The 17,051-nt window shown below is 34.5% G+C and overlaps 2 long non-coding RNA genes across 2 annotated transcripts in view; both read right to left on the bottom strand.

Moving 5' to 3' along the window:
• Positions 1 to 913: 913 nt before the first annotated feature.
• Positions 914 to 17,051, bottom strand: part of LOC127730517 (uncharacterized) — a 34,159-nt gene continuing 18,021 nt past the window's right edge. The window contains exon 3 of the long non-coding RNA XR_007995142.1: positions 914 to 1,023. This is a non-coding gene — a long non-coding RNA (uncharacterized LOC127730517). The remainder of the gene's footprint in view (positions 1,024 to 17,051) is intronic.
• On the bottom strand, positions 9,180 to 13,694 carry LOC127730518 (uncharacterized). Its single transcript, XR_007995143.1, has 3 exons — positions 13,546 to 13,694; positions 10,901 to 10,987; positions 9,180 to 9,352 (listed from the first exon to the last, which is right to left on the bottom strand). It is a non-coding gene; the product is annotated as an uncharacterized LOC127730518 (long non-coding RNA).

Genomic DNA, 17,051 nt, shown 5'->3' with positions numbered 1-17,051 from the left:
GATGATGGATCGGCTACAAAGTAACACTTGGTCAGCACCTCATAAGGAACATTCATGCCATGTTTGGTTTCATTCCATTCACTGGTTCTCTAAAAGAAGACATTTGTATGTATTGTCCATACGGTCCTATGTTAAACTAAGTCCTCGGCTAGCGGCCATCTTGGATGATGGATCGGCTGCAAAGAAACAACACTTGGTCAACACCTCATAAGGAACATTCATGCCATGTTTGGTTTCATTCAATTCAGTGGTTCTCCAAAAGAAGACATTTGTATGTATTTCCCTAAGGGTCCTATGTTAAACTAAGTCCCCCGCTGGCGGCCATCTTGGATGATGGACCGACTGCAAAGTAACAACACTTGGTCAGCACTTCATAAGGAACATTCATGCAATGTTTTGTTTCATTCCATTCAGTGGTTCTCTAAAACTAGACATTTGTATGTATTTCCCTTAGGGTGCTATGTTAAACTAAGTCCCCAGCTGTCGGCCATGTTGGATGATGGACCGACTGCAAAGTAACAACACTTGGTCAGCACCTCATAAGGAACATTCATGCCATGTTTGGTTTCATTCCATTCACTGGTTCTCTAAAGGAATACATTTGTATGTATTTCCCATAGGGTCCTATGTTAAACTAAGTCCCCCGCTGGCGGCCATCTTGGATTATGGATCGGCTACAAAGTAACAACACTTGGTCAGCACCTCATAAGCAACATTTAAGCCATGTTTGGTTTCATTCCATTCAGTGGTTCTCTAGAAGAAGTTCAAAATGTAAAAAGTTAACGACGACAACAGACGACGATGGACGACGGACGCCAAGTGATGAGAAAAGCTCACTTGGCCCTTTGGGCCAGGTGAGCTAAAAAGGAAAAAAAATCCCCCCCCCCCCCAATTTTTTGAACCCCCTTATGATTCATCACCCCCAAACTCAATCCCAGCCTTCCCTTTTTGGCCCCTTATTCCTAAACGTTTTGGGCAATTACCCCCAAACTCAATTCCAGCTTTTCCTTTGTGATATGGAACCTTGCAGTACAATTTCAGAAAGATCCATACACTTACACATAAGTTATTGTCATGAAACAAGAAAAATGCTTGTTTTTTGCCCCTTTTTTGGCCCCTAATTCCTAAAATTTGAGGCGATTACCCCTAAAATCAATCCCAGCATTCCCTTTGTGATATGGAACCTTGTAGTACAATGTCAGCGAGATCCATACACTAACACACAAGTTATGTCTGGAAGTTACAAAAATGCTAATTTTTGGCCCCTTTTTGGCCCCTAATTCCTTAACTGTTGGTACCATAACCCCCAAAATCAATCCCAACCTTCCTTTTGTGGTATTGGACCTTATGGTAAAATTTCATAGAGATCATTCACTTAAACTAAAGTTAGATTGCGAAAATCAATATGTCTTCGGACGACGACGCCGGACGACAACGACGATATCATACCAATATACGACCGCAAAATTTTTTTGCGGTCGTATACAAAGAAGGGGGTGGGGTTAACCACCGTGGACTTCCGTTAAATTTCATTTCATTTGTTTTATTGTCCCAAAAAAGATTATATATAGTTTAGGGGTGGGGATCTCAACCGTTTACAAGTTTTCAAAAAGAAGGGGGTGGGGTTTACCCTTGTGGATTTCCCCTAAATTTTATTTGATTTGTTTTATTGTCAAATACAAGAATAAATATGGTTTAGGGTTGGGGATCTCAACCATTTACAATTTCTCAAACAGAAGGGGGTGGGGGGTTACCACAATGGACTTCCCCTTTATTTCATTTGATTTCTTTTATTGTCCCATACAAAAATATATATGGTTTAGGGGTGGGGATCTCGACCGTTTACAAGTTCTCAAACAGGCACGCTGGGGGTGACCCCAGGGGACTCACCTTTTATTTCATTTAATTTGTAACATACAAGAATATATATGGTTTCAGGGTGGGGAGTTTGCACATTTACAAGTTTTCAAAAAAAAGGAGGGTAGCTGTGAACCCGAGGACTATCCCAATATTTCATTTGATTTGTTTCATTGTCCCATACAAGAATATATATGGTTTAGGAGTAGGGATCTCAACAGTTTACAAGATAAAAGCACATTATCAAATTGAAAAGGGGGTAGGGTTAAGAATATATATGATTAACGGACACTTAATTATCTACAAAATGTCTAATAATGAACAGTAAATTCCAAACTTCATTTATACAGTAATACTAGTAAGTTTCAAACTGTATATATACAGTCCTACAGATCTTATCAGAAAACAGAAAATTTTCAAATAAATCTGTCACTCCAATGATTATCATATGCTAAAATATTTCCAAGATCTAATTAATAATGAAAATAAATCATTATCATATGCTGAAATATTTATAATATCTAATTGAACAGAACTATGGTTGTTTAATATAGTACTCTAACATAATTAATAATGTAATAATCTTTAAAATGTCTAATGATATAGCTTATAATCATTACCACTTAGGAAATAGATAATTTTCAAATAAATCTGTCACTCCAATTTTTATTCTGAGATAAGACAAATCATAACATGATAACAACAGTAAAATATTTAAAAATTCTACTTTTGGATATTAAAAATGGCGATAACTCACAAAGGAGATATACTAAAATCTTGAAAATTAACAGAGACCTTCATTAAGTCCCAGGAAACAACATATTTAAATTAGAAAAAAATTTGTTAAAGCGTTTTCATGTTATTGTGCTGACACTGTTTAGCAGCCGCCCGAATCGCCCAGCCGCCCGCCGTATATCACCATTTTAATAACCGATATTTCCTTCGAAATTCCGGTTAATAAAATGTAACGAACAGTTTTGAGCAGTACAGGTGGAGGTTACAAAAATATGTTTAACCATTTCAGGCAGAAAATCATGGGGAGGAAAGCAACTGAAAGATGAACTTGGGACAGCAAATGTGCTAACCAGTGTTCGGAAGTATGCCACAAACTTTTAGCACACAATAGATAAAATATATTGATTTAGATATAAATTTTGACTTCTCTTCAAGTATGCGTCACATGATTTGTGTAGACAATTTAATGATAAAATTAATTATTAGCTATGTTTTTGCTAAATAAAGTTGATATAATGTTGTTTTATTCCCGTGATAAATCCTGCTTTATAAGAACACCGGCACTCTAGCATAATGTTATTGTGGTTACAGTGTTAATCTTCTACAACAAGTTCAGCCGAAAATAAACCCGACTGGTCCCTATGTGTACTTCCAAATTTCTCCACCTAGGCCAGAAGCTATATGTCAAGCATAAATATAATCGACTAATTTTTACTTCTTGGACACTGTTCCGACATCAGATAAATGAATGAATGATTGTTGGGAGAAATTTCTAAGTTTGTCATGATGTGAACAAGTTATATTTTATGAAATGAGATGGACCCTGCTCAGTACTATAAATAGACACATACGCTGGACCTTTTTATATCGCCCATGAACACCCCATAAAAAGACATTTTCTTCCACTAAAACCCATTAATATGCTTATCTGAACCATCCAATCTGACTCCATACTGTTACGTGCTAATCGGAGAATTGGCAACTGTAAAATTAGATTTTAAAAAATCTTTGGTTTGACCTGAACAGAAATTAAACGATCTTCCAAATGCGAGGCTAGCAGCTACTTTGGTCAAATCTTAATGATGTTATTTCATGCAGCCCATGTACATTTTGCATTTTACTCAATGTCACAGGAAGACCATCCCACTTCAGTGTAGCCACCATCGCAGGTCAGAGTAGCTATCAACAAGTTAATGTCACAATGTCACCATCGCACTTCAGCGTGTTAACCAACGCACTTTAGCGTGGACCATCGCACTTCAGCGTGACCACTGGGTTCGTAGTACCAACGCTGTTATGAATCCTACATATATATATATATATACACAGCCATGTATCACCATCACTGCTGGTGATCCAATGAATAAATCTGTTGTAGAGTCGTCACTGGTTCAGACGTACTTATAAATATAATTATTTCTGTGACTGTATCTTGCATTAATTTTTAGGATCCTTTACAATAGATATATTTATAGATTATTGCTATTTTACCTATGACGATGTTGTCAATTTCATGTCAATTTCATTAGCAACGGCACATGCCTCCTTAGTTTCTAGCAATAATTTTCATATCACTCGACTCCGCTGAGAAAGGAAATTATCAGTCAGTAAGATCAAAGGAAATTTTTCATAAAATAGCGATAATGCAGCTTATCTGTAACAATTCCATATTCATGCCTTATATATCATGTAGTGTATTACGATGCTAGATTAAAACTGATGAGGAAAGGTAATACCCGGCCACCAAAAGCTTTATTTTTAAGCCTAGGTGGTCGTGTGGTCTAGCGCGTCGGATACAGTGTAGGCGATATGGTGTCACGATATCTCAGTAGCATGAGTTCGAATCCCAGCGAGGGAAGAACAAAAAAATTTGTTTTTACAGATCTAACATTGTTGGGCTGATGTTTAGACGAGTTGTATATATATATATATGACAACAATCTTAAAGCACCTAGGACATATTAAAGACTTACTAATGCAACATTTTCATTACATAGCAGAAGAGTTCACTGGTATTCTTCCTCGTTCACTGCATCAATTAGTTGACAGTTAGTTGACCTATAAATAAATTTATTTTAAAAGATTTCACATTGAAGTATATTGCCTTGATTGCAAAAGTTAAAAATTCGAATACAAGTTACAATGTTAACAAGTCTGTTAATATCCTCCTAAAATACTTGTACCTTCCTATCTGCAAAACAATTGCTCTTATATGAAAATGTCTATGTGGGAAGGATTTTGATTAGTTTTAATTTTCCCATAATTTTTTTATATATACTGTTATAGGTTTATATCTTTGTAATGTTTGCATCTAACTCCTTCTCACCACCTTGAAGATGTTTCTATACCTCCTATACATAATCATGTGTCTCTTTTTGCCTGTTTGCACTGACTGTTGTAATAGAGCTGTTGATGTAAATTGTTCCAGTTAATCCTATAGTCAGCTGATTTAAAGTTAGGGTTTTTCAGGGAAAAAAACATTCTTTCACATTTTCCATAGGCTCAAATATAAAATAAGTCAATGGCGAGGAAAGAAAAAAGTAACAACTCCATGTATGAATTTTATAATTAACTTATGTTTCTAATATGGTTAAAATGGGTTGAGTAATCATCATGAACATGATTTTTTCTGTATATTTTCAAACAAAATATGAAGCACTCAGGTCTTCTACTTTCTGAAATATACATTTGTACACAAATAGTTTACTCTGCTGTCAATGCCGACAGATAGCAATCCTTATATCTTGCATTCTGCAGCTTTCTCAGAAATTAATGGAACTTTAAACTATTTTGAGAGTAAAATGTAACTGTCTTGTTTGATAAAATAGAAGATTTAGATCACAATAGCTATAAATCTGATGTTTGGACCATGCGAAATCAATATGTTTACTCGATTTATCTCAGAACATAAATGAAACTCACCTAAATCAAATTGGTAAAAGAACTTCCCCACTTTAGTAATTTCTTGTATTGCCAATGGACATTGATAAACGTGTTTGTTAACTTCTTCAGAATGTCCCATATGTCTTCTCTTGTAGCACCTCCAAAGTGGCAAATACAGTTGACATGTAATGCCTCATCTGAGTAATCCTTTTTGATAATTCTGCCTTCTTTCAAATTTTGTTTACACTTTTCCAGCCGCATACATGAAAGTTTGAATCTTTAATATAAGGGAAATACATATAAATTAGTTTGTTTAACACCTGCTGCTTGTCTAATGTACTGATCTGTTAGCTTTGTCATGGCCTTCCATGTGTCTTCAGGGATGAGAATTGAGAGAAGTTGACTAACACATTTACCAGATTGATATGTCAATTTATATTTCTGAAAAAGTTCCCACTCCTCTGGGTTTTTTACCTTTTTCATTTGGTTTTCATCTACCCATGCATCCTCCTTTGCATCTATCCATTCCTTTAAAGTGAGTCTGCTTGGTTCCCCTCCTCTTATTGCATGGAATAATGTTAGTCTACTAACTATAAGATCTCTGAGAAAGGTATATATTCATTTGGTTCTAAAAACTTATAAGGGTCATCCAACTCTTTATTTGTGTTGAGATAAACTGTCTAAGCATATTAATGTCATCCTATACTGGTAACTGTTGAGGTCGTTTCAAGTTTTCTTGCCTATTTTTTTTTTGCAATTATATACTCAGCATCACTAAATATTTCTCCTTTATAATATTCTAATAATGTTTGAAATCATCAACTTTACTCATTTCATTTTTCTTGGTTTGTAAAATATATTGTCCCTTTAAGTGTGAAAGGACATTCTGTATAAGATGACCAACACCCTTTTTCAGTCCTGACTTCATCCCTCCATCATCTTTCGCTGCCATTGAATAAATTCCATCCATAAAAACAGAAAAGTTCTCCATTTTAAAAGATCTAATGCAGATATTACAGTTATACCCGATTTCTCAGCCTCTCCTTTTACATAGAAATATAAATTGGCGATTGTTCTCATCTGCTTCATAATGCTTTTCCTATTTTGCTGAGACTTGTCTTTTCTTGATACCATCTTCCTATATTAATGAAAAAGGAACTCAAAATATCTTCCTTATATTCTTCTGTGTGTTTGACATCTTTAACAGTTTCCTTGGGTATAGCAACAGGTACCCTAGTGTATCCTTCTGCTGCAAAACATTTTACTTTGAAATTCTTCATATGTTCTTTTACAAAAAAAACCGTTGCAAGAAGAGCACATTACTCTTTTCTCTATCTCAACATCTCTGTCTTTTCTTGGTTTTCGTTCTTTAATAGATTTTTTTCGATAAAATTATCCTCTTTCATTTTCAATAAGTTATAATTAAGGTAGCCTTTTCTCTTTAACATAACAAATGCCTGGTTTCTATCCCTTGGTGGGAGTTGCATTGCAACTATTACATCCTCTTCTCCTTCATATATTGTTTTTAGATGTCTGGTCAGATGAGTTTGAAATTTTCAACAAAACACACAAGGTCTTTTTGGTTTGCCAATCGCTGCAAGAATTGAATTATTATTATATTATATTTTATATACATATATGATACTTGCTAACTGGCAACTTTGAAGACTTCCTTTGACAAATTGTAGCTATATGCAGCTAATATTTTTTTTTATTATGTACCTGACATATGACTTAAAACATACATTTCTTAAATTCTAATATTATTTAAGTTCTTACACATCCTTGGCTCTCACATTTTTTGGTTTGAGAAATCCTGAAAAAGCTAGGCAAATCCAGAAACTTGCTTCAGAAGCACCAAAGGAGTATGTTTCATAAGGGTTATATTTGGCTCCAAATGATGTCCATTGTTTCAAGATAATAAATATTTCAAGCTGATGAGACACATAAGAAGGTGATTTTTTTTCTTATAAAGCGATAAAATTTACAACCAAAACAGGCCATGCAAAAGTAGAGATTTTGGTGTAATTTGATAAAATCCTCTGGAATTCAAAACATATTAGGTCCATAAAACATTAGAGTGCAGGCATTGACAAACTAAATATTGTCAAAAGTTTGTAAGTCAAATATGGAAAGTGTTATCACAAACAGTATGTGAAAAGATAATTTCTGTTAACAAATGTACATGCATGTTTCCAGCCCAAAAAATCAATGGAAATTTTGCCCTTTTTTAAAAATAAATTATGTGACATTATGAAAATAATGCTTATATGTAAATTTTCAACAAAAAGATGCAGCTTCCATATATAATTATCATTTTAGTACTGATTCATTATGATAATTAGTCAACAAATCCTTATTTGAAATTTAAGCTGGAAATAGGGGCCATATGAGGACCTTATTGAGCCATTTTCATTAATGTAAAAAACATATAAGTATGCAGCAAATATGATGAAGAGGAGTGTACAAAGCTGAAAATGTTGCACAGAGTAAAATCTAATATAATATGAAGTTTGGTATCAAATATGAAGAAACCGTGGTTTGTAGTTGTTGAGGAAAATGCTTCTAACATTTCTTATACTTGCATCAATCAGAGGAACATATATTAATATGCATGAGGCAAACAGGAAGTAGGTTACAGATCTCAAAATCTGTCTCACAGTATAAATAACTAATTTGAAGTTTGGTACCAAACATTTAACAGACATTAACATTCTATAGAAATTATTTACATAAATGGAACAAAGGATAGTTTAAAACAGGCATTTAGTCTTAGATGCATGATTTTTTTTAATGAAGCGGTCAAATGACAATTTTGGTCATGTTGACTTATTTGTAGATCATACTTTGCTGAACAATTTTACTAAAAATATATAATTTGATACAGTAAGAATCAATGAACGGAACTAAGGACTGACACATAAAACAGAAAACATAATACTCTGAACTATCATATGCAGATTTTCAAAAATAATTGAAGTCAAAGTTGTTGGTTGTTTTATCAGTGGAGTGCTAATCAAGTTTTATATAAAAATGAACTTTAATTTTATGTACCTCATCTGGCCAAAAGCCCTGTAAAAAAAAAACAACTTTCTAACGTTATGCTGATGTTACCAATGGTGCCTAATGTGTCATTTGTACCAACTCGTGTCCATTGCCACACTTCTGATATACCTAAAAGTAATAAAATAAATGTTAACTAGAGATAATATGTGCAGCTGATCCTGATGACAATAGATTCACTCTATGGAGGACATATAGTTTGAAAGCAAACATGCACTTTTTCAATTTTATGTTCTCAAAATCATGTTTTCTTGAGCAGCAGTATCATACCAACAACATATCTTAATCCTACCTGCCAAATTATATGTAAATCGTTTCTAGTTAGTGGTCATCCTGTTGGTAGTTTCTGCTCTAATAAGGAATTCATTTGTGCATTTCAGTGAAATGAAATATCGTCCAGATAGACAAAAACCAAATAAAACTGTTTTATCCCCACCACATTTTGTGCCATCCCTATATTAAGTCAGGCTATCTGGATCATGGGCTATCAGTTGTTTTTAGAAATTTTTCTTAAGATTTAGTTGGTGGTGGATGTGGTCTGTTGTAATACAGGTATCAAATATTATAGGTGATTCTCTTTTATTATCTTTATGTATCGTTATATTCACAAATTTGCTGTATAAATAGTAACTTACAAGTGCTCTAAAATATCAAAAATAGGTGTTGCAGTATATAGAGGTGCAATTAATTTCTCTGAACCTGCAGCTGGTGACAAGTGGGCATTTTTAGATTTTAAGGTTATAGTTTCACTTGCTGGTACACCGTCTCTACTCCTCTCAGTGTTTTTGGATTCTTTTCTTGAAATAGCTGCATCCTACAATTACAAAAATCCAAATTCTAAGAATAATGCAATATTTGATTGGTTGATAAATTGATTGTTGGTGTTTAACACCACTTACAGCACTATGACTATATTGGCAATCCTAGTCAATTAGGATTGGAGTCAAACACACCTGCTATGTGTGAGGTTTGGACTCACAACCTCAGTGTTAACAGACTAGTAGCAATATTTTAATATAAACAATCATTAACATTTTTCATAAAGTTCTTTTATAAAGTTCAAGTGTCAAAATTTTAATTTTCGCTCATTGGTATCAATTTTCTGAGATAAAGAACAAATCATATTGTTTTGGATACCTGATTCTGCATTCAAACGGAGGGAACTTCGTTGTTTGTGTAACCTTTATATTTGTGGTTTACCTGTACCTATAAAATCCTTAAAAAATTGGTACATCACAAATGATATTAAATTGACAGCATAAATTATATAAATCCTTGCAGTGTTAACCTACTTTCGAGAAATAGTAATTTTTCAATTTAGCATGTCTACTTCTGTAAACAAAATAAATCAACTACAACAAACTTAATCTGTTGCTTCTGTATATGATCACAATATAACAAAAATCCATATCAGTTTAAATCAGATTGTTTTCACTATCGTCTCACACAGTATTGTGGTTTTCTAACTATCGTTTTACTCATTTACTTGAGTCCATGGTTTTCAATGTCCTTTATTTAACTTTCATATTCAATTGACAACTTGGTCTCACATTATCATCTTTATTTTCTAAAGAATGAAAAATGTTCAACTTTTGGTTTAAAATTATTCCTGTGTAAATGTGTAGGACTCGGAGGTGAGATGGGGATGCTGATGTGCGATGGTCAAGTTGATGTGCGATGGTCACGCTGAAGTGAGAATGACCATTTGCTGATGTGCAATGGTCTATATAATGTGTGATGGTTGTTTAAAATCAACAGACGTTCAATTATTATGAGAGGAAGCTTTTTTAAGTGGTTAGTATATAAATTGAATTTGTTATTTTCTATGTATGTCCTTAGTTTTGGTTGCATATTAAATGAGTGATTGTCCTCTTTGATTTTCTGCATGTGAACATAATTCTGGGTTAACATTTCATATTTACGTCGTTCTTCTAATGAGTTTCTTTTTGCGCTGTCTACGATCCTGTGTGTAATCAAAGAATGCCACGCTCCATCATACGTAAAAAAGAACTTGTAGATTTTCAGAAAAAAAATCTGCTACAGAAGGTTGACTCTCCCTTTTACGCCAATCACTCCTCGTTTCCTTTAATATATGGGTTTTATAATCCCCTTCTTAACCGAAAAAAGTCAAAAAAATGCTTCTTACAAACAAATTGTCTTCTATATTGAAAATATACTTTATGTGATCCATCGAACTTCCGCGTTACCACAATTGCACTTCAGCTATCAACAAGACAACTCACAATGCTACAATTGCACTTCAGCGTAATCAAAATCGCACTTCACCTTCAAACCTTTGCACAGCAGTAAGACCATCGGGATTCGGAGATCTTTAAATGTTTGAAATAAGGAGTATACTTACATTGCTAGAATTATAAGGAATATCCATATATGTGTTAACCTGTCTAGAGAACTGATCATCAACTTTTGGAGGAGTCCACAGTGTTTCCTAAAGCACAAATTATATGTGAATTTATTTGTGACTGTGATGCATGTCATATGTGTTTTTAAGATTAGATTTGCCATAGAAATGAATAAATAAAAGACATATTGGGTATTGATTAAAGGTTAAACACACAGTACAAAAAGAGGATACAATTTATCACCATTTGTTAAGCGTAAGTAGTTTACTAAAAGTAGTTCTGTGAACTGTTCACATCTTAATAAACTTACGTAAATATCAGTTTTCCTCTTATCTGTTTAATTGTTGTAATGAAAATTGAGAAAACTGTTGAAAAGACAAATTTAACATGAGTAACTAGAGGCTCCAAGGAGCCTGTGTCGCTCACCTGATATTTTTGTTTACAATTGATGCATGAAATAATGAAACCATTATACTTTTGCTTTAGTTTCAGAGATATAAGCCAAAAACTGCATTTCCCATTATGTCCTATTTTAAGCCATGTCAGCCATGTTGGTTGGCAGGCTGGGTCATCAGACACATTTTTTAAAATAGATACCCTAATGATGATTGTGGCCAAGTTTAGTTAAATTTGTCTCAGTAGTTTCAGAGGAGAACATTTTTGCAAAAGATTACAAAAATTCACGAAAAATTGTTAAAAATTTACTTTAAGGGGCAATAACTCCTTCAGGGGTCAATTGACCATTTTGGTCATGTTGACTTATTAGTAGATCTTACTTTGCTGAACATTATTACTGTTTACAGTTTATCTCTATCTATAATAATATTCAAGATAATAACCAAAAATTTGTAAGGGTTCCGTGGAACACAGTGTCTCGCCTACTTTTGCTGTTAGTCGCAGGCTCAACAAAAATGGGGAAAAAATTATTAAAAATTTTTCCTCTAGATACTATCTTTTGATTGTAAGAAGTTCTGTTCAAGTTTGGTAAAAATCCAAGAAGGTTTATGAATCTAATAAATGTTTTAAAAACTTTAACTGCAGACTGTACGAAATGATAACTGGAATAAAACTAAGTCCATCTATAAGTAATATACAGAAAAACAGGAAATAAATTTTCACAAAATTTCCTTCTAGAAACTAGCTTTTGATCATAAAGAAGCTTCTGTACAAGTGTGATACAAATCCAGGATAGTTTAAGAAAGTTATTAAAAATTTGAAAGCTTCAACCACAGAGTGAATGTAATGTTAACTGGCAGAAAAACTAAGTCCATCTATAAGTGAAATACGGATAAACAGGATTTTTTTTTTAACAAAATTTACTTTTGAATAATATTTTATGATTACAAACAAGCTTCTGTCAAAGTGTGGTACAAATCCAGGATAGTTTAAGAAAGTTATTAAAATTTGAAAAACTTTAACCACAGAGTGAATGTTATGTTAACTGACAGAAAAACTAAGTCCATATATGAGTAAAATACGGATAAACAGGATTTTTTTTTTTTACAAAATTTTCTTCTGGATACTATCTTATGATTATAAACAATCTTCTGTCCAAGTTTGGTACAAATCTAGGATAGTTTAAGAAAGTTATTAAAATTTCACAAACTTTAACCACAGAGTGAATGTAATGTTAACTGGCAGAAAAACTAAGTCCATTTATGAGTAAAATACGGAAAAAAAAGGATTTTTTATTTACAAAATTTTCTTCTGGATACTATCTTATGATCATAAACAAGCTTCTGTCCAAGTTTGGTTGAAATGCAGAATAGTTTAAGAAAGTTATTAAAATTTCAAAAACTTTAACCACAGGGTGAATATTTGTGGACGCCGCCAACGACGAAAAAGTCACAGACTCGACAAAAACTGCAAAATTTCCTTAAAATTACCAATTCAGGGGCAGCAACCCAACAACAAGGTTGTCTGATTTGTCTGAAAATTTCAGGGCAGATAGATCTTGACCTGATGAACAATTTTACCCATGTCAGATTTGCTCTAAATGCTTTGGTTTCAGAGATATAAGCCAAAATCTACATTTTACCCCTATGTTCTATTTTTAGCCATGGTGGCCATTTTGGTTGGCGGGCCAGGTCATCGGACACATTTTTAAACTAGATACCCCAATGATGATTGTGGCCAAGTTTGGTTAAATTTGGCCCAGTAGTTTCAGAGAAGATTTTTGTAAAAGTTAACGACGGACGACAACGAAGGACAACGGACGACGAACGTCAAGTGATGAGAAAAGCTCACTTGGCCCTTTGGCCCAGGTGAGCTAAAAATTTCACATTTCATTCATTTATACTAGCATTTACAGTAATTGCACATTATATGTAACAACTTAAAGTCTCTTTCCTAACAAATAAATAAAAAAGATCATGTGCAAAACTTCAACATATGTGCAATCTTTCTGTGAAGTTTCAGGAATCTGGATTGAAAACTGTAGGAGGAGTTAATTACACAAGTTGATTACACAAATTAGGTATCCAGATGTCCCTGCCCAACCGCCAATCTGCCAAACATTACCATACATTTTAGCCATTTTTTTTAAATTGTATCAAACCTGGCCAAAAAGCTGTCTACTTCTTGAAAACTCAATTTTCAAAACTGATAAATTTTACTGAATATAAAGCCTATATTACATCATTACCTAGTTAAGACATTGAAATTATAGGTTTTGCCCGTTGAGTCCTTGGCATCTTTCCAGTTTGGTGGTAGAACAGGTGCTATGAACTGAGAGGGTAATGGTGGTGGAGGAATATCTTCTTCATCGGAAAAATCCAATTTTGAAAAATCATATGAAATCTGAAATAAGAATAGAAAGAAGTTATTTTGTGGATACCAATTTTTGTGGATTAAGGAAAGTTTATGGTTTTGTGGATATTTGATTTTGTTCTTTTTCCAAAGTCTGTATACAAGACAAAAGAAAATTTACACTTTATTCAACATTTATATCCACAAAATACACAAAGATTGGAATTTCATGAATAACAAGAAATGATTGTAACAGGATGCTGTTACGAAGTCTCCCAAACGAAGCTCCCATAATTCTTATTCCAAGGGTCGCCTGACATTGGGCAAAGTCCAGTGAAAATTGGTTTGGTCCAATAAAGTTATATGCATTAGTGATGCCTGGGGACTAACCCTGTATATCATTCAAATCATCTTGGCATGACAAACCTGAATATATATGGTTTAGGGGTGGGGATCTCGACCATTAACAAGATACTAGAACATTGGGGGTGGTGGGAACCCCTGGGGACTGACCCTATACGTCATTCAAATGTTCTAGACATGACGAACAGGAATATATATGGTTTAGGGGTGGGGATCTCGACCATTTACAAGATATTAGAACTTTCTCAAATGGCAGGGGGTAGAGATGACCCCTGGGGACCAACCATGTATATCATTCAAACCATCTTAGCATGACAAACCTGAATATATATGGTTTAGTTGTGGGGATCTCGACCATTTTAATACAAGATACTAGAACATTGGGGGTGGGGGAACCCCTGGGGACTGACCCTATATGTCATTCAAATGTTCAAGACATGACGAACAGGAATATATATGGTTTAGGGGTGGGGATCTCGACCATTTACAAGATATAAGAACTTTCTCAAATGGCAGGGGGTAGGGATGACCCCTGGGGACTAACCCTGTATATCATTCAAACCATCTTCGCATGACAAACCAGAATATATATGGTTTAGGGGTGGGGATCTCGACCATTTACAAGATACTAGAACATTGGGGGTGGGGGGAATCCCTAGGGACTGACCCTATACGTCATTCAAATGTTCGAGACATGACAAACAGGAATATATATGGATTAGGGGTGTGGATCTTGACCATTTACAAGATATTAGAACTTTCTCAAATGGCAGGGGGTCGGGATGACCCCTGGGGACTAACCCTGTATATCATTCAAACCATCTTCGCATGACCAACCAGAATATATATGGTTTAGGGGTGGGGATCTTGACAACTTACAAGATATTAGAACTTTCTTAAATGGCAGAGGGTGGGGGTGACCCCTGGGGACTAACCCTTTATTTCATTTGATGTGCTTTATCATGACAAACCAGAATATATATGGTTTAGGGGTGGGGATCTCGACCATTTACAAGATAAGAGAACTTTCTCAAATGGCAGGGGGTCGGGATGACCCCTGGGGACTAACTCTGTATATCATTCAAACCATCTTAACATGACAAACCAGAATATATATGGTTTAGGGGTGGTGATCTTGACCACTTACAAGATATGAGAACTTTCTCAAATGGCAGGGGTTCGGGATGACCCCTTGGGACTAACCCTGTATATCATTCAAACCATCTTAGCATGACAAACCAGAATATATATGGTTTAGGGGTGGGAATCTCAACCATTTAAAAGATATTAGAATTTTCGCAAATGGCAGGGGGTCGGGATGACCCCTGGGGACTAACCCTGTATATCATTCAAACCATCTTAGCATGACAAACCAGAATATATATGGTTTAGGGGTGGGGATCTTGACCACTTACAAGGTATCAGAACTTTCTTAAATGGCAGGGGGTGGGGGTGACCCCTGGGGACTAACCCTGTATTTCATTTAATGTGCTTTATCATTTAGAACATTTCAATTAAAAATATTGTGTCTATCACAAACGGTTTTCAATTTATATTCATTTGAAAATTTTAAAAAATAAAATCCCATAGGGTTCTATAGTAAAACCCTCCTTTCTTTTTGCCCCTCAAAGTACCCCTTTATAAACCCTATTGCACAAACAAAACCCTGATTGCACCACTAGACATGTTAGTCTAACATATTGTGAAACCCTAAGTTAATCTGACAAGCGGTTTTGGAGAACGGGGCGGACAAGTTGAAATTTAAAAGCGGCAGAAGAAGAAGAAGAATTATATAAATCAATTGCTTTAAAAAGCAATTGTAAACGGTCTTTCCCCCTTCTGAAACATGATTGATTGATATATGTGTATGTATGTTTGTTTGTTTGTTTGTTTGTTTGTTTGTTTGTTTGTTTCTTTGAAAGGTCCATATTAGTGTGTTGGTTAAGTTTCTATATTTAGTTTGGAAAGTTTTTATTCTATTTTAGGTCCCGCGCGCGTCTTTGTCTCGCGCCAGATTGTGGCGTCACGTGACGAAGCTTTATAATAGCGAAAACTTAGTATTTTTATTTCTTTTTAGGTGGGGACGTTGGACAGACAACATGTATAGCGACAGAATACACACAATGTATTTCTTTTGTCATTGTAGGTAATTGACGTTTCGATCACAGTTCACGAGCAGTGCATGCTTTGGATTTAATTGATCCTGTGTAACTTTAAAACACGTTTATTGATTATTTTCATACAATGTACATTTTTCAGCAGCAGTTTGTAACACAGATTTGTATTTCAATCTAGGAGCGGACATTTTATTGAAGGATTTCACTGAGATTTACGGAACTAGCAAGCGATTTTTACGGCATTGCAATTTCTTTTCTCGAGGAAAATTCTTGGGAGATATCTGCACCACGTTGTTTTATGAAGATGTAATACATGTATACCCTGCTGACTGCAAATGTTGGGGTCAATTGGACATGTAGTTTCCCAGAACATCTGATAACAAGCATGTGGATTTTTTTTTCTTCAGAAGAGATGTAAATACAATATTAAACACATGAGATGGAAACATACATACAATGAATGAATGATTGATTGGTTGGTTGGTTGGTTGGTTTATGGATTGATTGGTTGGTTAATTTAACATGTGGGATATGGTCTCTTGAAACAAGCGAAAAAGAAACAAATGAGATCTTGGACCCCATATTAAACACATGAGACGGAAACATGTATGCATGCAATGATTGATTGAATGGTTGGTTGTTTATTGGTTGGTTGATTATTGATTGATTGATTGATCAATTAATTAATTAATTGATTAAACACGTGGGATATGGTCTCTTCAAACAATCGAAATAGAAACAAATAAGATCTTGGTCCCCATATTAAACACATGAGACAGAAACATGCATGCAATGATTGACTTACTGACTGATTGATTGTTTGATTGATTGTTTGATTGATTGGTTGGTTGGTTGGTTGGTTGGTTAGTTGGTTGGTTGGTTAATTAAACACGTGGGATAGGGTCCCTTGAAACAAGCGAAA

Source organism: Mytilus californianus, unplaced genomic scaffold (genome assembly GCF_021869535.1).
Source record: "Mytilus californianus isolate M0D057914Y unplaced genomic scaffold, xbMytCali1.0.p SCAF_2, whole genome shotgun sequence".
Lineage (NCBI taxonomy): Eukaryota > Metazoa > Mollusca > Bivalvia > Mytilida > Mytilidae > Mytilus > Mytilus californianus.
Note: the sequence above shows the minus strand (reverse complement) of the source record. Positions and strands in the feature narration are given on the sequence as shown.